Here is a 14872-nt window from a genome sequence, read left to right on the forward strand (position 1 = left end):
CACCTATGAGCAAATTAGAATCACCAATTAACCTCACCTCACTAATTGCATGTGTTTAGACTGTGCTGGAGTACCCAGAGAGAACCCATCTAGACCAATGGCGTGTCCAGCAGGGTGGCCTGGGGGGGCACAGGCCACCCCCCCAACCAGACTGGCCACCCCAGGTGCCACCCCGAAGCTAAAACAATAAAATTTAATGAAATATCAAATGTACGATTATGGTTTCACAGTGAAGCTCAGATATCCGAGGGTAAGTGAATGCAGCACCGGCTTCTGCACTATGCGCATCATGTTAGCAAAGGTAGGAGAGCCAAGCACGAAAGACGGCACCGCAGAAAACATTTTTTCGGCAAAAGATTAACAAGTTAACATAGCTGGACTAGTCATCGGACATTTGCACGTGGGCTGGTGACTTATTTATGAGAGGTGGTGGATTGGCCAGATGCTGGCCGATGTGTAAAAATAACTCAGTTGTTTGGTGGTGGCTATGGCGGAGCTTCCACAGAGGCAACAGGTGGATGAGGGAAGGTGAGGCAGGAGGAGAGACCCGAGGCGGCCGCCGGTGTTCCAGATCTACTGGCGTTTAGATCAACTGGCGTTGGTCGAACAGATGTGTGGCAGTCTTGCGTTTCAGTAGCTCCTACCGACAAACCAGCAAAAAAACGCCAAATGTGTCATCTGTGACACTTGTGAGGTTGTCTCAAACACACTCCGTCAGTCTTGATGCTGTTGAACAACAAAATGTTTAAAAATGTGGCGAGTTTACCTGGTGATATCCTCATGCGCGACGCGATCGCGAAAACAGCAAACAAGTAACACCACGCCGTTGTTGTTCACGGGACAGCAAGAGTAAACGATCGGGAGACTCTTGTCGTCGTTATCGTTCCCCTCGCACGGTTTATTTCTCCGAATTCAGCGTTTTTGCTTCACAACTACAGCGTGCAGTTTACTTTGTGCACTAACATGGACTCGAGTCAACCAGCGCCACCTCTGGCCACGTGCCACAGCCTACAGCCAGATCAACCTGTGACACACATCTGCACCACGTTTGAATTCGTGTCATGCACATTTGTACCTTTCAATTGTGTCTGTTTGTGCGTCATGCAAATAAACCTTTGAAATGAATGAAATGATATCATGTATTTATTATCAGCCTACATTTGTACAAAATGCCAAATGACATACACATAAGAATCACCATCCTGATATCAATACTTTTGCCCATACGAAAAATGTCGTGAACACACTAATATTTCACCAGTGTTGTAACATCACATGTCGTTAGCATAGTCTGCCTGTGTCTTCCCTCTGCAAACAAACATGTTAGAGTTGGTTGTGATATACAGTCTGCATAAGTGTGGTCAATCTAATAAACATTTGTAAGGAGATGGCAGTTACTGTGAATGTACAGCAGTTACACAGTGATTAGTAATAAACAGTCAGACAATGACCCTGACAATCTCATTCAATCTTGCAGATTGCACCTTCTGTGGAAAGTGGTACCACACGGTGTGTGTGGACTTCCCTTGTGCAGAAGGCGACTACAAATGTTGTGGGTGCTAAATAAACAGAAAAAAGTGATCCCTGTTGTCTTTGCTTACTGATTGTTTTCAGTGTTGACAATCCACATTGCTGGCATTGCATCTTTCAACATGTTTGTGGGTAGATTTGGATGTACCAGGGGTAAGTGCAGCCACTCAGCCTCTACTCAATGTGATCATAGCAGCAGGTGCAGATGTGTCACAAGTTAATCTAGTAGTGGCCTATGGTCATGTGTTAGTGGTGGGAACAGTCATATCCACTCACTCTCACTGGCTGTTTATTACTAATCACTGTGTAACTGCTGTGAATTCACAGTAACTGCCGTCTCCTTACAAATCTTCATTAGATTAACCACACTTATACAGACTGTATATAACTCCAGCCATGTTGATGAATTGCCTATATTGGCTGGAAATATTCATTTTCAGGGAAAAGACACAGACAGACGATGCTTACAGGATGTGATGTGACGACACTAATGAAATATTGATGTGTCATATTTGTCCAAGGCGTATTTCATTGTTATGGAAAAAGAGAATATTAAAATCATGATGACCAATTGGAGTGGTGATTTCTATGACTTTGTGTATATAATTTGGAATTTTGTACAAATGTAGGCCAATAAGGAATATATGATATCATTTCATTCTTTCCAAAGGTTTATTTGCATGACGCACAAACAGACACAATTGAAAGGTACAAATGTGCATGACACGAATTCAAACGTGGTGCAGATGTGTCACAGGTTGATCTGGCTGTAGGCTGTGGCACTTGGCCAGAGGTGGCGCTGGTTGACTCGAGTCCATGTTAGTGCACAAAGTAAACTGCTCGCTGTAGTTGTGAAGCAAAAACGCTGAATTCGGAGAAATAAACCGTGCGAGGGGAACGATAACGACGACAAGAGTCTCCCGATCGTTTACTCTTGCTGTCCCGTGAACAACAACGGCGTGGTGTTACTTGTTTGCTGTTTTCGCGATCGCGTCGCGCACGAGGATATCACCAGGTAAACTCGCCACATTTTTAAACATTTTGTTGTTCAACAGCATCAAGACTGACGGAGTGTGTTTGAGATAACCTCACAAGTGTCACAGATGACACATTTGGCGTTTTTTTTGCTGGTTTGTCGGTAGGAGCTACTGAAACGCAAGACTGCCACACATCTGTTCGACCAACGCCAGTTGATCTAAACGCCAGTAGATCTGGAACACCGGTCCGAGTGTCAGGTGAACTGAACTTCAGGTAAGAAGTTATGACCTGCAGTCTATCTGGGTCAGATATAAACCAAGTTTAGGTGCAGTTTATTTTCGTTGTGCTGACTTTTTACAGTCAGTTACAATACCTCATACTGCGTGAGCTAGCATGACGAGTTTATACAGCTGTTCGCTATGATGTTACTGATAGTGAACTTTATTTTATTCATAAGGTTAGTTAGTAGAGTTGCCAACAGCTCCTTAAAAAATGGAATGGTCCCTCATTCAGAGAAAATATTATGCATTTTGTATTGAGCTGAGAAGAGACACAGTTTGTCCCGTACTTCAGCTAGGATGGAAAAAGACACAAAGCTGGAGTTATTCTGTCTTTACAGCTGCCTCTTCTATTGCTACTTCAATCATGAAACTGATCAATGATCAGCTGATCGTCTCTCTTGTTTGTTTATCGCCCACTTTGCGCCAGAAAGAGGAAACCAGCGGATATCGCGCTAAACAACAGCAACACGTTTAAGCTTGATCAGCTGTTGTTAGAATTTATTTAATATTAATTTCTACTATCAGCTGATGTTTGCTGGAGCCACAGCTGTAAAGCTGCTGGTCATGATGTCGGTTTGGATATGTGGTGAGAGGGAAACGTGAAGATGAAACCAGGAGATGTCCTTACTGGATCATCAGAGCTGAACAGGTGATGGAGAAACAGGTTTACCTTTTAGGTGACATGAATGAGTTGAAGGGAAGTTATGAACTGTTTCTGAGAGACAAATAACACCAGGATCCTTTTTTAGGTAGCTGACAACTGGTAACTGTGCAGGGGCGGGTCTAGCAAAGTGTTTCCAGGGGGGCAGGTAGGGCATTAACAGGGAGAGGGGGGCAAAAAGAAATACTTTTCTTTTTTATTCTCATGTAAAATATTTAGCTTTTTTTAAATAATTATCTGAATCTTGCGAACAATGTTTTTATCAGTTTTTAAAATGTATAGAAATCATACATATACCAAAAAGACAGTATACATCACTGTCACAACAGCATTTGTTTTCATTCAAAGGCTTTATGGCTTTAATACCTGGTGGGCCGGTCTCTAGTGAAAATGCCCAATTTTTTTGTCCCAGTCCAGCCCTGCAGGTTAATACTGGCAGTGTCACCATGCCAGCTGACTGTATTTCATCATCAGCCAGTGTTGTTCTTGATCAATATTACCAAAGTTTACCATAAGGCAGCATAGAAAGTATTTACTTGCTTTCAGGTTTTATTCAAATTTTAGTCTTTTTATTTGTTTCCCCACTTTTTTCCTGTTTCAAAATCAAACACCAGTTTGTGAGAAGATTATCTTCTTTTTTTTAACAGGCATTGGTTTTGCATTGGCATTAGCTAATTTGCCAATTGTATGTTAAAAATGTTCGTATTTTAATATTCAAAAATGTTTTTGCCCAAAACATATGTGCTCTACATGTCAGTAAAAATACTATGCAAATATTGATGTCCTTGACTGCTGAATAAACACTGACTGATTGTATCTCTTGTACTTTATCAATGCAGTATCTAAAAACTTTGCACTGTAGTGGTTAAAATCTCATTCTAATAAGAGTTAAAAGTGCATTCGGTTATTAGGTTTATAGGATTATTGAATTATGGTTAATGGTTGGTAGAATTGTTTTTAACATTATCTGCCAATTACATCTGCCACCCTTCTCGAAATCTGTGCCCCTACCTGGCCCCCCCAACAAAAATTTTCTAGACACGCCACTGATCTAGACACTGGGAGAAAAAAAACATCATCAGAGAATTTGGGCATAATAGAAGCTACATTCCCTTTATTTATCCATCTTTTTTTTGTTCTCTCGTTTTTGGCTGTCTTCATCCTGCTCCCTCGCTCTCTATCCTGCTTTCTCAGTCTTTGTGCTGCCACCCAAAAGTGAAATTTAACAGTGAAACAATTTGCAAACCAATAAAAAGGCATAAACTGATCTGCATTTATAACAATATTCAGAATGCTGCTGCTGCTGAACATAGACTTCCTTTAGACTTGAATCTTAAGCCGTACTGTAGCAAAGAATGAAGTGACGAATCCTACTTCCGGGCCTAAAGTAGTCTGCGTTTAATATGGCTTTTGTGTTGTTAACATGTTTAATGCTTTGTATTTTCTTCTATTTGATCTCAAAAAGCTCCTAAAACAGTCAGTGATCACTGTTGACCTCCCTCGGCTTTTATTACCGCCAATCATTTATTTAAGCTCAGTTTTTAAAACCTTACGATGTAACTACAGCCCAGCCTATGCAGCAGTATATGAATGACTAACCTCGTATTGTGGATGGATTATCTCAGTTGTTCTCCTGGCTGAAGCTTGGTCCTTTTACAGCATCCTGCCATGCGATTACATTTGTTCCTGACCACCGAGAACACTCACGTAAACTTTTATCGAGTGGAAAAAAAGTTAGCTTGTTTATATTATGCTAACATAGCTGTGTCGCTAGTGGTCACATAGCACATCATTATATACCAGCTAGCCAAACTTCAGTAACCCTACAAACGTCACTGCTGTTTAGTTTTCTGTCTTTATTTATGTTGGAAGTGATAACAGAGCTGTACGTTTTAATTTGTTTCCAAAACCCCGCAGTCAGGACATGCTATATTGTATTTAGATAGAAGCTAGCGAGCTAACTTCCTGCTAACTTCTAACTCCGTTAAATGTCATAGATTCCGTTTTCATGGATGCCTGGATGTTAAACTCAGTTGTTACACCTGGTAGAGCAGAACGCTGATATTAAAGATGAAAGACTTTAGACAGTTTTCCACTCTCAGTAATGCCATAGTGATTGTTTGATATATGGACCTGCAGCGGAGTTTAGGCCCAGACACGGCTAGTGACGTCTGACTTAACGACCGGATAAAAATCTTTAACAAACTAAAATAATAAATTACAAAAAATATTTTGCAGACTAGTATTTTAGAAAGCTAAACTTAACTAATAATTTCTAGTGATTTAGCTACATCTAATGTTTTTGATACAAGGTAGAGAACAAATAAAAATAAGCAGACACTTTTTAAGTAACAACATCTATCAGAACAGCTTGAACTTCTGCTATATTTAAGTTAAAGTATGTTTTAAATCTGCATCACTGATTTGTGTCATGAAATTACCTCTGCATCTTCTGTCTGCTAAATAAGCTTATTTAGTCTTAATAAGAAATCACACTGCTGAGGCATCAACATCTCTGTCTGAGCGCATTGTACAATGCAAGTACAACAATACAAATTGTTGTATTTATGGGGAATAAAGGTTCTCTGTTGCTGAGGGTAAAAATTGTTAATGAAAAGCTGTGTAGCGCTAGCTTCACCCAGCTTGCTGCATCATATTTAATGATCTAAATAACTTTGTATCTACTTGTTGATTTGAACTGGATCAGTTATAGTGATTCTAAATTGTGTGATTCTAAACCCTGAAGTAGGTAAAGTGCTTAAAGTGTATAGAATAAAGCGCTGTATGAACATATGGGTCAATGTGGCTTGTAGAGCACTTTAAATGGTCAGTCGGGTTTGTCCTAATGAATTCCAAATGAAAATCCATTTGCAAACAGCTTGTCTGAAACAAAATATTACACATAAACAGGGCCGCTCAGATTGTTTTGTGAAAGTGCAATGAGATTTAATTTCTGCTGATCATAGATAACAAAAGAAACGCTTGTTGTTGTAGCCTCTGCTCTCCAAACACGAGTGAAGAAAACGCCTCGATGTCCTTTCAGTCAGAGTTTAATAAGCACTTGGAAATTATGTGAAATGAGATTTTTATGCTTATTTAGAAAACTGTGATGTGATGAACATAATTTTTGAGTCTTGAATGCATTTATGAATATATAGGACAAAGGTGGATTGAAGGAAATCAAATATTTCTTTTTTTCTTTTTTTCATTTTAAGGTTGGAATTTAACATAATTTAACATAATTTAACGTATTTGAACATAATTGAACGTTTTATTCATTAAATACAAATAAATCTAATTCTGTCAAAAATTAGTTTCTTGGTTAAAAAGCTCAATGTTTTCAAGTTTCAGAGTTTTAAAGCTATATTATTGTATGCACATGTTTTCCTGTACAATGAAATTCACATGTAAAACAGATAATAGAATAAATGATCATTGATAAACCATAGAAACAATGAAAAAGAACAGCACATGATAAATACTACAGAAAAATAACATGTGCAAAATATATGCAAATTGAGAAAATAAACCTGATGTACACTTACGGTGTAGATTGCTACATACTCAGAATCAGAATCAGAGAAACTTTATTACTCCCAGAGGGAAATTGAGTTGTCATAGCAGCAAATATACAACAAACATGAAGTACTCATATGAGTGTAGACACAGAGATAAATATAAATAGATAAATATTACTTAGATAGAAAATAGATAAATATAGAGATAGGGATCATGTACAATGGCTTTTCTGTACTATAGACACACACACACACACACACACACACACACACACACACACACACACACACACACACACACACACACACAGGTATATTATAATGAAATTATAACTTTTCCGATTAAGAGTGCCATGCAGTTTTGCAGAGAGGTTTCATATACTGTAAGTGGGGTGGTCTTTTGTGTTTAACAAAATGTTGTTTATTTTTTTTTTTTATTTTCTTTTTATTTTGTTCGCACTGGATAAATGTTGTAAAATGGTAGCATATGGCTACACACACAGCTGTAGGCTTTTTGTTATTGTGTTTGGCAACATTTTTATTTGAACAACTAACTTGTACAAGCTTGCAGCTGGGGCCGGGGTCATGACAGAGCATCCCTCCCCGAGCTATGAGCTAACACGCAAATGAAGAAAAATGCAAAAAAAACAGTATCACTCCTCATAATATTAGGCAGAAATTGGGCCAGCTATGCCCACTCCCCATTTTCAGTGAAGTATGTCTGCGCTTCGTCCCCTGTGGGTTATTTGTATGTGGTGTTTTCTCCACAGAGTGAGACCTGCGTTTGGACCAAGTAGCCATAACTTGTTGGTGATGAAAAATATATAGAGAGTGTATATGGAATGTATTTCAATGAAATTACATGACATATTGCACATATTTTAGATGTATTTGTGTCAGTGCAGAATATCAGCGAGTGCCTTGGTTTTGGATACTCAGTGTTACATAGAGGAACTTCATTAGGACAGCCATCATACTGTCCAGTCCTTAATCATGACAGATTATAATCAACTGAAATCGTTGTGCAGTTTTCCACCAAAATCATCAAAATATACTGCCACTGCAAGTCAACGTGTGACTTCTTTCATAACTACTGGATCTTGATTAAAATATTTTGATATAAAGTCACAGTGAATAAGCTTTTAACAAGAATAAAGAACACGATAATAGCTTAGAAATAAGCTATGTCAATGGAGAATTGTGTGTCTGATAAAAGCAGACAGCTGTAAATAGTGACCAATCAGACAGACCATCAGAATAAATCTTTTTCTTGCCAAATTAGAAAAGTGCCTTATTATAAATGGAGGACAATTGCAGGACTGTTAAACATTAGCAAGAGGCATTCTTATACGGTCACTAGCACTATGCAAGGCATCCACTTATAGATCCAAAATTAAGCACACTGAAACACATCTCTAAACGGATGCTTCTAGGGCAGAGCTATATTTAATTAAAAGGGAACAAAGATGGCTTAGTCTGTCTGTGTCTGCGTGTGTTGTTGCATCAGAGTTCTATTCACAGTTATACAGAGTTCAGATAAAGAGTTATATGGATAGATAGAAAGAGACAGGAGTAGGAGAGAAAGAGCTCATTGGGAGAAAATGTCAAGAGAGCTCTGGTTTCCCTCCTTCTGAGAGACGTTGATCATAGAGTGCGTGGCTGTTGTGGGATCAAAGGCTTTGTCAGTCAAAGCCCCTTGACTCTGTCTCTGCAGAGCCGACTACAGGTACTCAGTGAGGCATAGACATGGAATAATTCATGACCGGAGAAGCTAACTCTCAGATGCTCTGCCTGCCCGGAATGACAGAGCACATTCGGGGTCACAGGTCTCGGAGCCTCCCGTTATCAGCCCCTAGGCATTCAGTCGAAAACAGCTGCTGTGCTTGGCTTCAGTTCCTCTTCTGTATTATCTGTTATAACACACATACAGTGTAGTTTGGCACAAACACAGTCAAGCTGTGAAGAGTTTGTGTGGCATAAATAACATGTTTTGCATGTACATGGGTGGGCAGGTGGGTGGATGCTTGGCATGAGATGCTTGTTTTTACCAGTGTGTGTTAAAAAAAAAAGCTTTTCTACCCATAGTTTAACTAATTCTTTGGTAAAAGAAAAAGTTAAATCACAATCAGCTCAAGCCAACATCTGCATATTTCAGTCAGTCAGCTAAATGTTTGGTAAACTCAGTATGTCTCTTCAATCAAGTCTAGTTGATGTGTTTAGGCACAAGACTGAGTTATAGGTCACTCATGTTTTAGCTTTTCTCAGAATACAGAAACTGAGCACATACCATTATTGATTCCAATAAAAGGTTGTTACACTTAGCATTAGGGTAACAGAGAAGCTCATCTGAACGCCTAATTTGTAGTTATTATCAGTGGAAAGACCTGCAGCACCTTCAACCAAAATCGGAAACCAGATAACTCCTGGCAGAAATCGAGGCACTATTTCAGGTACAGTATATTCAGGGGTTACGATTTAAGAAACCTTAATTCTGATGTAACAGTGGAGTGGGGCAAATTTGCTCACGTACAGACAGGTCATGTAATCATTTTTGTTTCGAGCTCCAGCAGAATTTCTTTGCGGTTAACTGCTTTTTATGCAGTTTTCCAGATTAACATGAGCCATCATGACTGCTTTCCAAACACGTCAAGTGCTTTATCATACAGTGCAAATATTTAAGCTAGCCTAAGTGTCAAAAAGAGACACAGCTTTATGTTTGCATTATTTTAATGTTTGTGCTGGAGTCCTAATCCAAATTCAGTCGCTCCTTAACCTTGAAATCTCATCTTTCTGTCCTCTGTCCATCCTTTTGTCAATCTTTTCTTCCAGTCCTTTCTGTTTTGCATTTTTCTCCTTCTCAGAATGACATTTTCACATATCAAAATTTCCTTTTCTCACTTAAAAATACAGCTTCTAGCCAGCAGAGAGACTGCGCAGAAACTGCACTGAGAAAGTTTGTGTTTAGTGGTATTTGTGGAACTGTTTCGTACACTTTGTTTATGCTCACTTGCCTTGTGTCAGCTGAAGTACCACAGCTGCAACTTTATTGATGCCTGCATGCATAAACACATGACAGGGATGATAAGGAACTGTCCAACTGGAACCAGCTGAAAGGACTGCTATACTTCATCGCAGGGACATATGTGTAATGTTAGTGTTTTTGTCTCATTGTTGGCTCTTTACCTTATAATATAAAAGGCCTTAAGTTGACCATTCTGGCAAATTGGCACTATATAAATAAAATTTAATGTAACTGAATTAAACTGTATATGAAATTTAATTCCTCATAAACGGAATGTGCTGGAATGCTGTTCTAACTGGTCCCAGCCTTGTTTAAATTGGGTAATAATGACATTAAACTGGTTGAGTTCCAGTTTGAGATTTAAATGCCAGAGCTCCCAAATGATGATGATGATGATGATGGTGATATCGTTTTCTACATTAAGGCCATATGATAACAGCTTGATTTTCTTTGGTACTCAAAAAGAGAAAATTATGGCTTTGTGATTGGTAAGGTCTTTTTGCTGAACCTTGTCAGCTTTTGGTGAGGGATTATGGGATTATGCAGTGATTTGTATCGCAGTACGGGGACACCTGCCACCTTTCTGTATTTTCTTTCCCATGTCAAGTCCCATGTCAGCCCACTGCAATATGTTTTTATCACCGTGCTATTGTTTTAGGTAATAAATTGTAGAGTATGAGGGAATTCAAAGTGGGTCAGGATAAATATGTGATGTAGACACCACGAAAGGCAAACAGAGCAAGGTGAAAGAACAGGGCAACTATAACATTAATTACGGGGCCTCAAGGGTACATTTGAATCAGCACTTTACGTTTCGATGCAATGCGAGACAATGTGGAAGCCACCATATTAATGAGTTCATTTATGTGTGGGTGGACGGCATTTGCCCTGACTTTGCGACATGCTTGGCTGGAATTCCCCTCATACTTGCAAATTGATAGCACGGGCAAACAAAGGTGAATCAGGGTCACATCTACTCAGTGTACAACATGCTGTGGAGACCAGCAATGTAATGATCAACCTATTTACATAGCGTGCCCTCAATGAACATAATTATATGGATTTATATGGGGTTATTAAACAGTTCAGTTTCCAAAGCCGATACTGAAATTTAGGGGAATTTGATCTACTGAGATATTGGACTTGGCAATCAGTGTTGTATTTAACTTGAGTTATAACTTTGCTAGACATATGTTAAAAATCTATTGGGCAGGAATGATGCCAATTCTGTCTTTAAAAAGGTGGTTCAGTATTTTAATTGTTTACTTCAAAAGATATTGGAAACCTCATCTAATGAAAACAGAGGGCAGAGTTTTATAAGGATGGCACTCTTCTTTCTCCTTGTTCTTTTAGGTTCATACAGTCGGATGCCTCGCAATAAAAACTTTGTGTGAGGCATCAGCAAGTCTCCACAGAGAAAAGGATTCACGGAGAAGTTTATGAGGACACCAGTCATAAAGATTTAAGACTGAGCTTTTAAGGCTGTTTGCAACATAAGCACATGTATTGAATTGGATGTGGGGATTATTGAGTGCTGTATCAATATGGGTTGTACATGATGGCCCTCCTCCCTTTCTGTCTAGCTCGCTCTCTTGTTTTTTGTCATCCTGTCCAGCATGTCACATTGATGATCTCTCTTTTTTTCATTCACTCAACAAGAGGGCCTTGAGTTACTGGTAGGGCTGGCTTGGAAAAGCTGGCGCTGTAGTTTTCCCGAGTGTTTTGCTATGATCATGATTCAAACAAATACTCACAAGTACACAATAGCCTGTCTATCCTCATTGATGATGTGTGAAGTAATAACCACACTTAAAAAGTTTATGACCAACCTAACGAGGGCTGACCGAGATTTAGTATTTTAAAGAGTATGGTGCTTTTTAAAATTCAATCAACTTAATGAAAACTGAGTTTAGAATTTAGAAAAGGTCATTTCTAAATTGGGTTCTGTGGAACAGCTTTGTAGACGACGAGGCGTTAAAACACTCCCCTCCTGAGAGTTCATTTTGGAGATCTGTTACTGTGTGTTAAGTGTTTGATTTTCGATTGTCGATATTGTGCCCCGCAGGACTGAAGAGTCTAGTCTTAAGATCAGAGTAGGGAACATGAAATAGCAGGTTGCTGCTCAGTTATTTGCAACTGGCTTTAGCCATAGATTTGATCCCCATCTGGCTTGGGGACTCAGATTTAAGCTTGTGTTCAGGCAGCTTGGGGTTTTGGTGAGCTCACACTCCTGCACCTCACTATCACTCAAACACCCAACTACATTTTTCATAAAACCACAGCATGGCCAATTCTTAGAGCTTTTATTCTGTCCTTCACACCATTCCAAACGCTTATCGCTTTCTTCAAGATGTGGTGACTAAACTCATCTCTAGTTCTGAATCAGCACTCTTAAAGCATCAACTTTATGAGTCTCAAAAATATGATGTTTAGACTTCACCTTAAATAGATTTTACTTGCTGGCCATCCATGTTATTTATGGTGTTTGTTGTTGTTTTTTTTATGTAACAACTAGTCAATATTAAGAAACACCTCCAAATGTTAATATATATATTTAACCACACTGCCATAAACAATGCTTCAGGAAATCATTCCTTCCATTCTCCCTGCAACTATACTAAAACTCTTGCTGCTGTGACAAGTAAACACAACCTTCAGACATAAGACTCCATATTCCTCATTCTGTATTATACCTTCTTGGAACAGTTTTGTTTTTTTTCATTTATAGTGTAAATATTCTTTATAATATGATTCACATATTTTATGTTCTAGGTTGTGTTTTAGTAACTCAGTGTACTATTGAGAATCTGTGTTAATGGCCCGCAATCTTGATATAGCTTTTGATATATATATATGTATATGTGTGTGTGTGTGTGTGTGTGTGTGTGTGTGTGTGTGTGTGTGTGTGTGTGTGTGTGTGTGTGTGTGTGTGTGTGTGTGTGTGTGTGTGTTTAAAGGGGGAATTACCTTAAAGATCTTTCAAGATTTTGTGCTCATGGAAGAACATCTTTAGGGTTGGATATAAAGAAAGAGTTTCCATTATACTCAACAATATATCATCAACTTGCATCATAGCTGAGTTGTTTTCAACATGGGTTTAAATTGCATATAAATTGCTCAGAGCAGCACTATGCTCATCAGTTTTGTTCAAAGCAGTTATTATATTTACTGCATGTCCACCAGGACGATAACCTTTACCTTTATTGGCCAGTGGCTTCCCTTCCTCTTTGGTCAATCCTGGTTTTAATTAAAGCTGCAATTGTGCAAACTGAATATTTTCTCATCAAATCTAATCTTTCTTTCAACATGCTCTCTGTACCCAGTTCAATTAACTGAACTGTTATGGAGTGGCGCTTGGTAAAGTGCACAATTAAGATGAAGTCAGCTGAAGTCACCTTACTGACCATCAGTGATGTTTGCACATTCTCTCTCCATGTTTGAAATCTTATATGGGGTGTCAAATGGTAGAGCAAATAGATGTGCCTTTGTTTGAACTGGTGGTTGTGTGTTCATGCAAAGGTGCTGTTGAGTGACAAGTAGGGATGGGTACCGGTGTTGCACCGGTTCTGACATAAACGGTAGTAACCAGACCGAAAAGCAGCGCACATTTCGGTGCTTTATTTCGGTGCTTTTTTTTCCTGAGCTGTGATACACTTCTAGCCAATCATTTTACGTTTCCGAGGATAGTAGGCGGGGCCAGGTACGTACGTTCTTTTAGAGCAGAGCTACAGATTAAAAATGCCCAAGGCGAAGCGGTCAAAAGTCTGGCTGTACTTCACAGCAAAAGATGCAAACTCAGCAGCCTGCAACAAGTGCTTTAAGCTGATACTGTGATACTGTCAAAGGAGGTAACACCTCAAATCCGATGAAACACCTGGCGACGCATAGCGTTTTTTTTAAAAGCCGAGAAATGCGCCGTATTTGATAGCTTGCTGCGAGACCTCACACCGTGCACATCTACTGCGGGTGGGTTGCCAGTTATCAGACCCGGAGCAACATCCCCCAAAAGCCCAAAGAATAGAGTCCTGGCCCCTAGCCCTGCCAGTGTAGCAGAAATGATGACGGATGATGATGCAGCAGCAGCCGTTCTTCTCTGCGTGAGTAGCTTCATGTTGTTCGTGTGTAATTTACTTTGAGTAGGCTAACCACGTTATTACATTAATGCATGTAAGGTGAACTAGCAAACATCATCATAGCTACATGCGGCTGTCCTCTTGTTTGATGGCAGATACTCCCTTCACCCTGGCCAAAAAGGCTAAAATGACCAAAGAAAAAGAGGGAAACAGCTGAACATGAGAGGTTTTTGGATAAAGTTTGTGTTTTTTTCCATTGTTTAAGCACTGCTTCCAGCCAAGAGTGATACCATATATGCCCCATAACTGCAGAAAAGGCTAACATTGTTATCTTTTTACAAAAAACAGCTGAACATGAGAGGTTTTTGGACCAATTTTGTGTTCTCCATTCTTTAAGCACCGGTTTGAGCACCGTTTGAGCACCGGCACCGTTTCAAAAGTACCGATTTGGCACCGGTATCGGATAAAATCTAAACGATACCCATCCCTAGTGACAAGTGTACAGCGACTGGTCTAGACAAAAGTGTTCTTTTTTTAGTGAAGCATGAGCAAAGTGTAAAAAGAAAAAGTATAATATTGAAAACAAAACCCAAGCAAACAATAAAAAAAAAACCTAAACCACATCCCAGATGTTTGCTTCTACCCTTAGTTGAAGAAAATTACAGCCTTCTCCACAAATCTTTTTGTGCAGTCAGATTTTATGCCAGTCTGCTGCAATTAAATGTTGAAAACGAGGTGAAAATGGTTTAATTATGTGCCTTACACACCCCTGCACCATTAAAGACAAACACAAAACTCCATTGTTGTCA

The 14872-nt window shown here is 39.2% G+C and overlaps 1 long non-coding RNA gene across 2 annotated transcripts in view; it reads right to left on the reverse strand.

Moving 5' to 3' along the window:
* The window catches only part of LOC146675427 (uncharacterized), a 387382-nt gene extending 386171 nt beyond the window's left edge, over nucleotides 1-1211 (reverse strand). For both annotated transcript variants that reach the window (XR_014910276.1, XR_014910275.1), the window contains exon 1: nucleotides 767-1211. This is a non-coding gene — a long non-coding RNA (uncharacterized LOC146675427). The remainder of the gene's footprint in view (nucleotides 1-766) is intronic.
* Between the last annotated feature and the right edge of the window lie 13661 nt (nucleotides 1212-14872).

The sequence above is a fragment of the Rhamphochromis longiceps genome, linkage group LG3, assembly GCF_057381845.1.
Source record: "Rhamphochromis longiceps isolate RC_006_pf linkage group LG3, R_longiceps_female_GT1.1, whole genome shotgun sequence".
Classification (NCBI taxonomy): Eukaryota; Metazoa; Chordata; class Actinopteri; order Cichliformes; family Cichlidae; genus Rhamphochromis; species Rhamphochromis longiceps.